This window comes from Chinchilla lanigera, unplaced genomic scaffold (genome assembly GCF_000276665.1).
Source record: "Chinchilla lanigera isolate Chin_1 unplaced genomic scaffold, ChiLan1.0 scaffold00011, whole genome shotgun sequence".
Classification (NCBI taxonomy): Eukaryota; Metazoa; Chordata; class Mammalia; order Rodentia; family Chinchillidae; genus Chinchilla; species Chinchilla lanigera.
Genome location: NW_004955412.1, coordinates 32,696,208 through 32,710,419, shown reverse-complemented (window position 1 = coordinate 32,710,419; position 14,212 = coordinate 32,696,208).

Below are 14,212 nucleotides of genomic sequence, written 5' to 3'. Positions count from 1 at the left end.
AAAGGAGAAACACCGGGACTGCAATATATTGGAATATGATAAATTCAGCAGGATGCCAGTAAGTTGGTATATAATAAAATTCAACAGAATCTTTCAGTTAATATGAATGACACTTGCTGGTAAATTTGAAAACAAATGAAATGTAAAAAACTGATTAAAAGCATGAAATATCAAATTTTACAGGTGACATTCAAAACAAAATGTTATCAGAAGTTTAAAAGCTTAATAAATACTGTTGGGTGCAGAGGAACTTATAGGTAAGTTCTAAAACTAATACAAGTTATAGATAAATCATGTGTTAAATGAAATATTTTAGTGAGGATAAAAATAGGAAATATTCTTCGGATCACTTACGCACTGGAACAGTCTTGATTCCTAACTAGAAGAGGAAAATAATAAGTCATTCTCTCTATAGGTGGAAAAATTGATGGAAAAATTCTAAGTGAATATTATTAGCAAATTACATTCAAAGGTTTTTTTTCTTTAAGAAATCCAGGAATGTCTTTGTTTCTTAAATAACTAAATTTTTCTATCCTAAGGAGGCAAAATTGGTTTAATTTCTGAAAATGTGTTACATTTATCAGATTTTGTGGATGAATTCTGCTCTCTGAAAGGTGATGTGGGATAGGATTTCTCAGACTTGAATGTGTGTTCAGGGCTCCTGGGGATGTGGTTAAAGACAGATTCGGATCTACCACATCTGGGGAGGAGCAGATGCTGCAGGTCAGTTGACTGGTCCTTGAAAAGCACTGATGTCGAGGACTGGAATTGAAGGAGCTACTTCCACTCTAGTCAGAAGTCCTGCTCTTCCTCACTCCAGGACATAAAGACCATCTCACCCTATCTCTAGTTTCCACCTCTGTGTTTTCCTTGAGCTGAGTTCTGTATGTAGCTAATAGATTTATACACTGGAATAGTTGGAAAAGGCAACATTTTTCACTTCAAAAAATACTAAACAACCTTTTAAGAAAATGTGGTATATGTCTGATAGAAACTCAAAGAAAATCATGAGTATAAGGGGCTTCTTTAACTTCAGAAGGGCATCTGTCAAAAATATATGACAAATAACATTTTTGACAGTTAAGGTATTATAAACAATCACTACAAACTCATGAACAGAGTGAGGGTGCTCTGTCTCCTAGCTTTAGGACAGGGTGAGATGGAAGACACGACCAACACAGTGAGACACGACGAAGAAATAAAGATAGTGAGGATGAGAGGGAAAGAGGCTGCCCAATGATATGATTCCCTAGGAAGGAAGCCCAGATGACCAGAAAGATTAATTGGAATTAATATATGGGGCTTTAAGAAGTTAAGGAATATGTGATCACTATAGAAATATTAAATTTTGAAACAATAGTTGCACACAAATAAAAATTAATTATTATAGGAGACAGTATTTACAATGACAAAAAAACGGAGTTTGTAGGAAGAGCTGTACAGAACACGTGATTCATAGCAAAACTTATAAAGCCATATTGAAAACCCAAAAATGAGACCTAAGTAAATGAAAGCATACAACATGCTCATGGGCAGGAAAACTCAACACAATAAATATTTCAATTCACATGAAATGTCCTATAAATTTTATTCAATATACCTCCAATGGAAATCCCAAGAAAACTGTGCATGGTGCTGGTCATTATTTTGGAGAGCATAAACAAAGGTTTGGAAATAACTGTTGAAGACTAAGATGGAAGACTCATTCCACCAGAGAGTAAGATGCGTTGCAGAGCTACATTAATTTGACAATGTAGTATAGATCCAAGAACAGAAAGGCAGACCAGCAGAATAGGATGAGAATCCCAAACAGATTCACACCATAAGCAACTGGGTTAGGAAAGAAACAAGATTACAGATTCCTGGGGAATCAATGAAAATGCAGGAAACCTCTGTCCCACATCACACACAAAAATCTACTCTCATAAATTTAAAAAAGAGCTACTGTGGGAATAGCATTTTCTATTTTTAGAGTACAAATAAGGTATTTTTGTATCCTTCATATAGGAAGTTAATTTTGTGCAAATATGTATGCACACACCATAAAGGAAAATCCAAGTTTAGTTCATTAAAAGTAAAAAATGCCTCTAAAAAAATCCTAGGTTGAAAACATAATTCACTTGCTGGGAGAAGAAATTTACAATTGCAACACCTGTAACTGAAAAGAATTACACAGTACCCAAGGTGTGACAAAGGAAAAGTACCTACCAACCAAGAAGGGAAATAAGGAAACACAATTTAGGAAAAAATGGGCAGTTCACTTAGAAAAAACCAAATGGCCAAGAAGCACATGAAAAGATGCTCAACCATACTAGTAATCAGGAAAATACAAATTAAAACAACAATAAGATATCATTATATGCTCAAGAAATTGCTTACAGACATGTACCCTAGTGAGACTGAAAACTGGCGAAACCATTTTATTAAGCAATTTGCAATATTTAGAAATTTTGAAGGTGTTCTTATCTTACATATCCAGTAATTCTCTCTCACATGTACACAGGGAGCCCCATACAAGAATGTTTGTTGCAGCTTTGTTCTCCATAGAAGAAAACAACCTAAATATCCTCTAACAATAAACACAAACAGTGCTTTATTTGTAATATGGAATATTACATTGCATTTAAAATGAATGAATGGTGTGTGTGTTTGTGACAGCAACCAATCAACTCACAGAAACATGAAGTTGCCAAAAAAGGGCAAGCAACTAAAGGTTATAATCAGTTGGAAACTATTTTTAATAGTTCAAATTACATTACAAAAATACTGCTTTATTTTCATATATAAAAGTATTAGAAAACAAAAATTCAGTAAGTTCCTAGTTACGGGTGCCTCTGGGGAGGAAAGAAAGGGGTAGAGAGAAAGGCCTTAGAGGATGAGCAGAGCTGTTCTGCTGATACATGATAATAAACACATTCTCTGGTAACGGGGGCTAAAGTAAATTTGGCAAAAATGTTAGGGTGTGAGGAAAGTGGGTACTTTACTCTTTGTTTTGTTATTCATTATGTTCTCCTACATAATTGGAATATTCACATAGTAAATGTCTTGTGGTTTATTGAAAGGAACAGCTAATGCTTGATTTTTTTATTTTGACCGATTTTGCATGCTTATATCTGGTAACCTGAGCAACTGACATGAAGAGAACAATATGCTATAGAACAACCATTGGTGAACTCCTACCATCTTGTCTAGTGAAACTCTGTATTGTCTCTAATGTTTTTTTTAAATTATTATTTTCTTATTCTTTTTAATGGTTTGATCAGTCTTCCATTCTTACATCTGGTAATCTGAGCAACTGCACTGAAGATAACAATAGGTAATATAACAACCACTGTTAATTCCTATCATTTGGTTTGAAACCCAGTATCATTTTTAATGTTCTTGCTTTGTTTTGTTTGTATTTTGCTATTGTTCTTTTCTTAACTATTCTCTTTAAAATAAAATAAAATAAATGTTAATATTTAATTTAACAGTGTGTGTCTCAAACATAAGCAAAGTTTTCTTCTCTGTGTCTGATGTACTTGCCCAATGTTCCTCCATTATAGTTTCTCTGAAAGAAGGTCAGCTTTCTGTGAGTTCCCCTACATGTCTGCGCATGCTGAGTAAATGTTGCGCGCTCATCTTTCGATCACCTCTGAGAGTCAGCCAATCTGCAGACACTGTATTTTGTAGGAAACTCCTGCGTCTTAGTGCCCTTCTTAGCTTGCCATGTATTCTTAGTACAGCAAGTCGTGAGAAACAAAACAGAAACCACTCCTTGCAACATTTTGCTAAGACGTCTGAGACAGATATTCCCTACCAACTGTGACGCAGAACACGAATAGTTTAAACTCAAAATATTTTAAGACCAGCTCATTCAGACCCATATGTTCCACCACAAAATCCCAGGAACTTCTCATGGACTCACATGTTTCAAACGAAAGGCCACAAGAAATTATAGCAACTCAACTAATTTACATAAAGTAGAGACAATGCCTGCTCAGACTCTGCTCACTAATTTATGCCTCAAACTACTCACTGGCTCACCTCATTCTGTGGAACCCAAATGCCTTTCTGCTCTATGACCTGTCAAGACTCTGCCGGTGCTGCCTGCCCACACTTAGCAAGTCTTATTGACCGGGTTGTATATGATACAGGAGTCTCTCTGCTCAGCTTTGAATGGAAATTCAACAGCAGTATGGGAACAGCTGCAAGATGGATTTGTCAATATGGTTCTGCTTAATAGTAACTCAGCAGCTCTTGGCACTTTCTTCCACTTGTTGCCCCAGTTCTGGTCCTAGAGAACCAAGCTCAGATTTGTGAATGAGATATGCTCTCTCATCCCTTGGGTCTTTGCCGTACATCTCCCTTCAGCCTTGGTACACAATACTCTTCCTCTCTCCCCTTCCCACAGTGATTCTTATGTGTTCCATACTCAGGCCAGATGGCTCTTCCGAGCTCCCTTAGATAGGATTGCAAAAGCTCAAATGGGTTCCCCTGGCACCTTGTGCTTCCGTATATGATAGAATCTATCACATCCATATTTCCCTTTACTGTTTGCCGGTATTTCTCCTTCTAGATCAGCAGTTCTCTTCTTTGACTGCACATTGGAAACACCAGGATCATTAAATGTTCTGATTTATTGGTATGGGATATGACCTGCCAGTCTGAATTTTTAAAAATGTGCAAGCAATTCCAGTGGACTGTGGAGATCACCAGCCTGGATGGTGAGCAATCTGATAGCAGAAATGAGTTTACCTGCTACTGTAGCACTAACAGCAGCACAGTGCTGGACACAATAAACATTTACTGAGTAAACAGGAGGTCACTATGGAGAATTGCATTCTGATTCTGATATGAAATACACCACCAGCTGGCTCTCACTATATTTGGCAACAGCTTTTGGCAGTACTTCCCCAAACAATAAGAATAACTCAATTATAGAATTATTACAATTTACTCTGTATTGATTTTATATTACAGTCTCTTACTTCAGGGTTGTGAGCTCTTTGGGGGTAGAGACTATGCCCTATTCATTTTTATATCTGCAGAGCCAAAAATAGTACATGACCTATAAAATGTGTACTAAATCTATTTAACTGACCATAAATTGAGTGATCTCAGTTTAAACTAATCATCAAATTCTCAAGTGGGCCTTGTATTGCTGGGCACTCATACTTTGCCATTAGTTCATTTGCCATCTCACTCCCCAAGGTGATCATTTCAATGCATCTCTCTTCTACCTCTAGCTTGTCCTCCACAGTCTTCAGATTTGCCTGACGACCTCACTTCCTCCTTCACTGAGCAAATTAGAGCTGTCAGAACGGTGCTTACTGGGACTCATCATTCCTGCACGTGATGGCCAGTATCAAGACCCTCGTCTACCTCCAGTAAGCACTACTGTGCCATGTAAGACATCATTCTATGCATGGCTCCCATTCTTTCCTATCAGTACTTTGCCCACTCTCCTCTGGGTCATTCTCATTAACATATAAATGTACTCTTGTCTATTCCATTAAAACGTAAGTATTTTGACCCCCCCCCAGTAGAAGGAAAAAACAGCCTTTAAACAAACCATGTCTTTCATTGTGTACCTGTTCAAATCTTCCTTAAATTCTCTTGAATTTTCATCTCAATACACACTTGAAAATATTCTCAAGATTGCTATTAAACTCCCTGTTTCGTAATCCAATGGTCATTGCTCAGACTTCATTCTTTTCTTGGGGATCTCACTCGGTTTCATGATTTTTAAATCACACCTTTATGTAACACTTCCAAATGCTTATGTCTGGTACAAACCTGAGTTGCAAGAGTGTGTATGTATTTGCCTGCTCTCCGACTCTACCCACATCTAACAGATGCCCTAAACACAACATCCTCAAGGTCAGACTCCTAGCCTGACCTCTTCCTAGGGGTCCATCGGCACCCTCCCCCTCTGAAATGAAGATGGAAGATGCATCCTTCCCATTGTTCAGGCAAATGTCCTGCAGTCATACTGGCCTCCACCCTTTCTCTCTACTCCAGATTCAGCCTTCTGCAAACGATGTAGCTCTAACTTCAAGATAACCCAGAAAACAATCAAGTCTCAGTCACTTCCCTGCTATCACTCAGCCTTGGCTAATACTGGTTCTTCCACAGGTTCCCCAAAGGCTTCCTTACTTTTTTTCCCACATATCTACAGTTGCGCACATGTGTTCAAAGCTTGGCTGAAGTAATTTGTGATTCTTGTAAAATGTATGTTAAAATTTGTCATTCTGTGTAAAACTCTTCAGTGGCTATTAATTTGTTTCAGCCTACATCCTTAATGAATTCATTTCTTCACCACTTTCAAATATTTGCTTTAATGTCAGCTTATAAATGACACCTACCTTGAATACTCTTTTTATGGCAACCTGCCCCAGGCCTGAAACTTGTTCTGTTTTTTTGTTTTTTTCTTCTAAGTGCTTACTTTAAAACATATGCTATGATTTATTTACTTATTATATTAATCGTATATTATGTATTCACTTTTTTCCTTAAGAATATAAACTCAAAAAGGATAGGAATATTTGCTATATTAAAAACACATGAAAAGCATCTCAAAGAATACTTAGAGCTCAGTAGGCGCTCAGTACATCTCTGTTGAATGAGTAAATAATGGAATGTTTTTGTATGTTTGGAAGCTTTTTTTCAAAGCTATATAAAACATTTTTTGTTTCATCCATCTAGTTCCAAAACTGCCTATTAGAACAATTTGAGTATGCACGTTGTACTGCATACCGCACACACATTGGGGACCATATTTAGTTCTTTCGCCTGTTCCATATTTTCCATTGATCACTTTCACATCAACAATTGATACTGGCATAAACTACTTTACACTACCTCAACTTCATAACAACACTACAAGTTGGTATAATTATTTCCACTTTTTACAATGCAAGCAATAGTGCTCAGAGGGATTTAGTAATTTGTAACACAACTAACTTGTGCCAGTCAGGGTTTGATTCTGGATTTTTTTATCCAAAGCTGTAACTCCGATTATCTCTTTCTACTCCTACCATAAAAATTAAAAACACAAACAAAGCTGGACTCTCAGGTGTATTATTTTTACACTTCCTACTAGTAATTAATCTACAGTGGAGCTCCCCTTCAGGATCTTTGACAAGCTAAAGGACTAGACCACTAGCCAAGACTTCCCGGTGAGCAGACTGAGCATGCGCACAGCTGTGTGGTGTCTACCCACCCCCCTGCGGCAGCAATGCAGGGAAGAACAAAGTCATCCTTCCCACTTTTACCTGATGTAAAAATAAATAAATAACTCTGGAAAAAATCCAATCTCTGTTTGGAGGTACTAAATCCCCTCTCCTTTCCAGATGGCTGGGAGATTTCTCCCAGGTGGTAAATATATTATTAAGAACTCATTTCACCGTGAAATTGACTATTCAAAACACAGACAGAAGTTAATATATTAGGACAACCTGTCTGAAAACTCGCGTTAGAGAAAATTTATTTTTGTTTAATATAAAACCTGGTATTATACACAACCTCTTTCTAGTTCAGGCAGTTAAAGTCATCTCCAGTTAGAACGTGCGTCCCAGTGTCAGGAGCAAGACCACCAGGAGTTGTACCTCCCGGTGAAGTAAGGAACCTGTAGTAGCTCCTCGCTCATGGGGCCCTATACCATGGCAACTAATGAGAATGGGTCTCAGACCCCCTGGTACATAGCGAATGGGTGCACAGCAACTGCTTCCGACCAGCAGTGGATTTTCCGACCAAAAATCCTCAGCTGGGCTTGTTCTAGAATAGCCTTCAAACTGATGATTAGGGATCATCTGGGAACATGTAGTGCAAGAATTGCCAGGATTTACAGATAATCTATTTCATCACTGGAAAAAACCAAGTTGATCAAAAAACGGGAAAAGGACTTGGATATGAATCTCCTAGATATTAACTCATTTATGCTTTGTAGAGTCACTGTTCAGTGTTTGCACTGCTTTCCTAGATGATGAAAAATAGTCACTCAAGCAGGTCATAGTTTATCAGTGAAAGCTTACATTATAAGAAGAGAGTGTTTTTTTATTTTATTTTGTTTTATTTTAAAGAGTAAAAGAAGGATAACATAATAATAGGGGGGGCTTACCAAATTACAGACAAAGTGGTAGGAAATTATCAATGGTTATTGTTTTACATATTGTTATCTACAAGATAGTTTCTCAGGAAAACAAATAGGCAAATAATAGTGAGTTACAGACAAAAGAGGTAGGAGATTATCAGTAGTTGTTGTACTATATTTTGGTATCTTCAAAGTGGCTGCTAAAGAAAATAAATAGAGCTATACATGAGTGACCTATTGAATAATCATTAAATATTCTCAATGGTTGTTGTAGGAAACACATAATAATAGACATGCATCCATTTATGAAATAGGATAGGAACAATACAAACATTACAGAAGGAAGAGAGTGTTTTAAGGATTTTGAAAAATGTTTTTTAAAAATCCCAAAATATAGAGTCACTAGCTATTTAACTGATGGGGTGAGAACTGGACAAAAAAATGGCAAGGAGGAGCCTTCCACTTGACCTTCAGGAAGGGTCAGCTCAGTACAGGCCAGTGCTGAGGTGCTAGCCAGTCAGGACACGCCTAGGTCTGGACACTCATGTACCTATTTCTTCCCATCTGAGTATTTTTCATGCTAACATCTGTATTCTGTCATCTGTATCTTGACTCATGCTTTGACTTTTGTTGATGATCCCAAATTTAAAGACAAGGGACTGGGAACTTAGCTCAGTGGCACAGTGCCTGCCTGGCAAGCGCAAGGTCATAAGTTCAATTCAATTCCCGGTACTGGAAAAAGAAAGTCCAAAAAATCCAAATTTAAAGACAAAATGCAAAATAGTTCATAGCCTCTGTGTGTTGACTACTTGGGTTCCCTTCAGGCCTCAAAAGGGGCTTTTTGATTGTTTTCAAAAGGATGTCTTCAAGAGTGATCAACTTAGTTTCAATCACGCAATAAATTAGTTACATATCACCAGTAGGAAAATCAAATTGACATCTAAATAACATCTATTAAGGAATTTCTGAATTTAGTCAATTATTTTGAACCAACTGATTACTCACTTAAATAAAATTCATTCAAACAACTGCCTAGGCTTATTTAAAAAAACTGTTAATTGGTGATTAGTAAACTAGTAATTAATAATCCTCTGAGGAATGAAAATATTTTCACATTTTTAAAGTAAACAAAGTGTCGCATATTGGATGACTTGCTTCTGCAGAGACTCAGTAAAGGTCTGAACTTTTATAACATGAAAAGAACCATTCAGAGGCCATGCTCATTAAAAAATGACTTTGAGTGAATTAGAATCCAGGTGCAGACTGGTATGGACACTAAGCAAAGTTATTAATGTAATTTAGAAAGCATTAACTCATTTCCTTATCCATACATTAAATATTTTCTGCCTATATAGTGTCTCAGGCATTACACAGTGCTGTGGCATATAAAAATGAAAATTTTCTTAAGAATTCTTCACACTGATTCCCTAGTTAGAGCTAAAAGATTTAAGAGACGTTTTACAAGGTGAAAAAACATGAATTTTTCCCTGCAGAAGCTCTCAAACTAATTTAACAGAATTAGAATTCCATTAGAAACCATGGGCAACAGAAATAACCAAGAAATAAAAGGTGATAAATATTGTAACTACCTTTCAAAAAGTTTCCTGACATATAATATATATATATATAATTATCCCTGCATTCTAACTCCAAAGTGCCTTCTGTGTACAAGTTAGTCTTTCCTGTGTTTGCACTATGTATAAACAGAACCATTTTTATAGATTCTTTAGTATATGGCTTCTTTTGATGGACATGATATTTTTGAACTTCATCCATGTCAGCTATATATCACGAGTCTTAATGTTTTACAACATGAAATTGGATGAATATGTCCCCATTCAGATATCCATTTGTCCACACTGGTGCTGCTTTCAGTTTGGGGCTAAAAATGCTGCAGGTATAGACTTTTGAAAAACTATCTTTGGTTCATGTATATATCCATGTTTAGAGAATCCACATTGCAAGGAATTTGTGTGATTTTATAATTCAAAGTTACCAACAATTTTTCAAAGCATTTGTATATCAATTTGGATACCCAGTTGCAAGGTATGACAGTGCCGGTTGTCCAGTCTATACTCTCTCCAGCACCTAGTACTGTTAGTCTTTGATTTTAGCCATGTTGATGGATCTAAAATAATATATCATTTTGATTATTTAGGTTAAGGTTAAGCTCCTGTTAACCTTGGTCATTTTAAAAGTGCCTGTTTAAATATTTTGTCCATTTCTATTGGATGTCTTTTTACTTTTAAATTACAGGAGTTGTCTATATATTCTGGGGGCAGCTGTGGTATCACTTATAGATATTGTGAATAACCTGATTGCTCAGAAGAGAGCCCTGAAACTCAATCCCCTGCCACACATGGATGTTTCCATTTGGCGCTTTAAATGGTTAGAGGAAGACATTAAACTTTATCTTACCACTTTAAAAATAAACGTACAAAGAAATGGCTTCAGATCTGAGCCCAAAGACATATGTGGTACCTTCTAAAACCCTGTAACACTTATAATATATCTAATCTTCGAATCGTAGGCCCTGTGAAGGAAGGAATTTTTGGAGACTTTGCTGCTTTATTCCTCAGCACTGAAAAAATTACTAAGCCCACAGTAGGAATAAAATATATTTGTCAAGTGAAATAATGACCAGGATTACAATGGTGGTGACCTCTTTCCACAGACATTAGAGGTTTAATGCCCATCAATAATGAACATAAACTCTTTCTCTGTACTTGTTAGATATTAAAGAAGGAAATATTTTATAGCATATATGCCCAGTGAAATACAATATAACAAGGTGATTTAAATCATGGTGTATCAAGAAAAACTTTTCCAGGTTTGGATCATGGCTTAGTAGTAGGTAATTGTGTAACCTGTATCTAGTGACATGGTCCCTCTTTATCTCATATTTCTTTTGTGTAATGTACACATAATATTAATTATATAACTATGTTGTTGTAAAGAGAAAATAATTTAATTCATGAAAATTGTTCAAGGAGGTTTGACCACAGTAAGAGCCTCATGAGTAGTAGTGATGATGAGGATAATGAGGATGATGACGATGATGATGAAGATGAAGATGATGAAGAGGAGGAATTAGGAGTGGAAGCTCCGTGCTATCAGACCTCATCCTAACTGCTCAAAGCTACAACTCTGAGCACTGTACCTGCCACATGGGTATGATTCAGTAAGCAGCTATTGGCTGAACGAAAGACGAATGCATAAATAGACAGGAACACCATGAAATTGCCTCAAACAAGGTCACAGGTATAGAAGAGAACAGCAAGTGAGAAAACACAAGTCAGAAGGGAGTCAGCCCTAAGCCTTGAGGAATTGAAATCTTTACAAACTTGCTGCAGAAACATGAGTGCTCTGGTCTCTGAGTGTACACATATGAGCAGCATAAAGACAGAGACATATGGTGAGATTAACCGGGGGCCAATGGAGACCAGAAACCAGTGAGCAAAGACAGACAAGTGTATCAGGACAACGAGATGAAAAGACCATCCATATGCCTGATGCTTTTCCTACTTCTACTGCATTCCCACCAGGCTCTGTAAACTTTCCAGAACCTCAGTGAATACCAAGTAGAAATGGAGAAGACCATAGATACAAAAAGCATTGATAAAATGTCTCGGAAAATGTCTTGGAAAAAATTAGATGAAGATTTCTGTTTGGGCATAATGGAGTCTTGCAACAGGAATTGAGATCACATAGAAAGAAAAGGGAAGTTACCCCTCTGCATCAGAGTCTGTGTCAGGGCCTGTGTCCTTGAAGATTCCTCCCTGTGTCTTTAATCATTAGGCTCTAATACTTCGCACAGAAAAGCACAGACCTCTTTCTCAAGGGCACAGAGGTTAATGGAAAAGATGACACAGTGGGTGACAGAGCCAATGAAGAGCAAACTGTGTGTGCACATCCTGAATGCTATTTGAAAGGGGCTCAGGTCATGAGGAATGTGTCATTGAACCTTAAGAGCCACCTTCTGAATTGAGTGTGAGGCTTGAGGTTTCAGCCTTAAGAATGGCTTTGCTCTTGAGGATGTAAGGAGTGGCTCCCATCTCTATTACCTATCAGAAGCCCAGAACTGCTCACACTTCTACTCTAGTGCACTGAGTTGTAGATATGAGATTAATACTATTGTCTCCTTATAGTCTTCTTCGGAGAACTAGCCTTCTTCCTTCAGATAATCACTTCCCTTCTGGCCCAGTCAACTCTGGTGTTCTCTTCTATAATCCCTACTTCTCCTTCCTCCCCACTGTCCTTGGGTCTGGCTTCTGTAATCAAGGCTCCATATCCAGTGTATGCAAGGACCAGTCGTGATGCTTAAGAACATTAGTAGATGAAGTTTATCACAAAAGCCTGGTGTTTGGGTCTATGGAGATCTAGACCGCAATCTTGGCTCCACATTTGGTGACCCATGGGAGCTGGGCAAATGTTTTGGCAGTGATATATTAACTCTCACTTTTCACATCTAAAAAATAAATTGAATTATGTCTATTTCATAAAATTAATATATGGATCAAAAATGATGTATAATATTGAGTTCCCCAATTGAAGTGCCTGGACTAACCAATGCTCATAAGTACAGAGGGTTGCTGGTGGTTATAGTGGTGGAGGCTGAAGTTGTAGTCACAGTGTCATAGGACACCTTAAGACCTTCTCTTATAGTTAGCAGCTCCAGTCTGAGTTCCACTTGATCCAAAGCATCCCTATATCACTTATTAGGTAGGTGACCTTGAGGAAGTCATACAAAACCCATGGTGCTTTAGTACCCTTCCTTATAATGTAGAGAATATATTAGTATGGACTTCCTTGGATATGCTGAAGATTAAAAGACATAACATGGGTGAAGCATTTAGCTCATTATTTAATGGAGCATGGTAAGCACCAGCTGGCCTTAGCTACTGATAGCATACTTAGTAAAAAGTGAATTAGTGCCACTCCCACACTGATGGAACACCACTATGCAGGGTCAAAGTCAGGCTTGTGAGACTAGGAAAGCTCCATGCTTCCAACTGAGTCACAGTTCTATGACACAGAATTCAAGGAAAACATGTGTACCAGTGTAATCTATTTAGTAAGAATTATATTTACAAACTCACATTCAAAATAAAGGCAATAGGATAACTTTTAAATTTTGTGAGCTTGACATTTTTTGAATTAGGTACTATAGTAGAAAAAAATTATTTTATGGGTATTAATTGCAACTCTAATCCTGTCACCTCATAAATATTTTGTTCACCTTATGAACAGAAGCAAATTAGTCCATAATTACTAAAGGAAAAAGCCTCATTAAAACAAATACCACACAATAGCCTAAATTAAATTTTAAAATTAGCTTATCATCTGGATATCCTACTTTTTAGAGCACGTTCATGTAGTATGCATTTAATGTATGTACATATTTTATATGCATGCATTTGTGTATAGATTTATACATACAAACATACGTCCAACTTCTCTTAGTTGCTCCCCAAAGTAACCCTGAGAGGACGTTACTCATATTTCCCTCACTGAGGCTTAGAAAGTCCCAGTGATTCATCTGAATTAGTCAGTGATAGATAGATCCAGAACTCTGATGCCAAGTCCTGTCCTGAGTTGTCCTGCACTAAACTGCCTCACATCTAAGCTGAGGGTAAAGTCAAGATTAATTTTGAAAGGCCATTGGGATTTATCACAACAAAATTTGTCCTGTATTGGGATTAAAAATAAAGCTCATAGTAAATTCTTTACTGCTAGTGAGTCTACAGAATCATGATTCCTTTTTACCATCAAAGAACAAATATACAGGTCAAAGCCTCCTCAGGGCATCCACAGTTTTTTGATCAGAAGTGAGGTTCCTTTGTAATGATTGCTTTACCAAACATCACATGCTCAGTCCCCTGGCTGGCGAGTCTAAATTTCATCTCTCAGACTCTGACATTGAGTTAGCAAGTGAAAAAATTACTCTGAACCCAGGAGTGAAGAAAGGAAGCTTCGTGCATACATATGACCTCTGTCTGTTTTTCCTCCTTTAACATCCTCCTTTAACATCCAGAATTTCACCTGTGTGTTTATGTTTGTGTTTGAGCATGTGTGGCTTATTTGGATGGGTGATCTGGGAATTGGAGGTGGCTGTGGTACAAAGTACTTTCTCTTTGT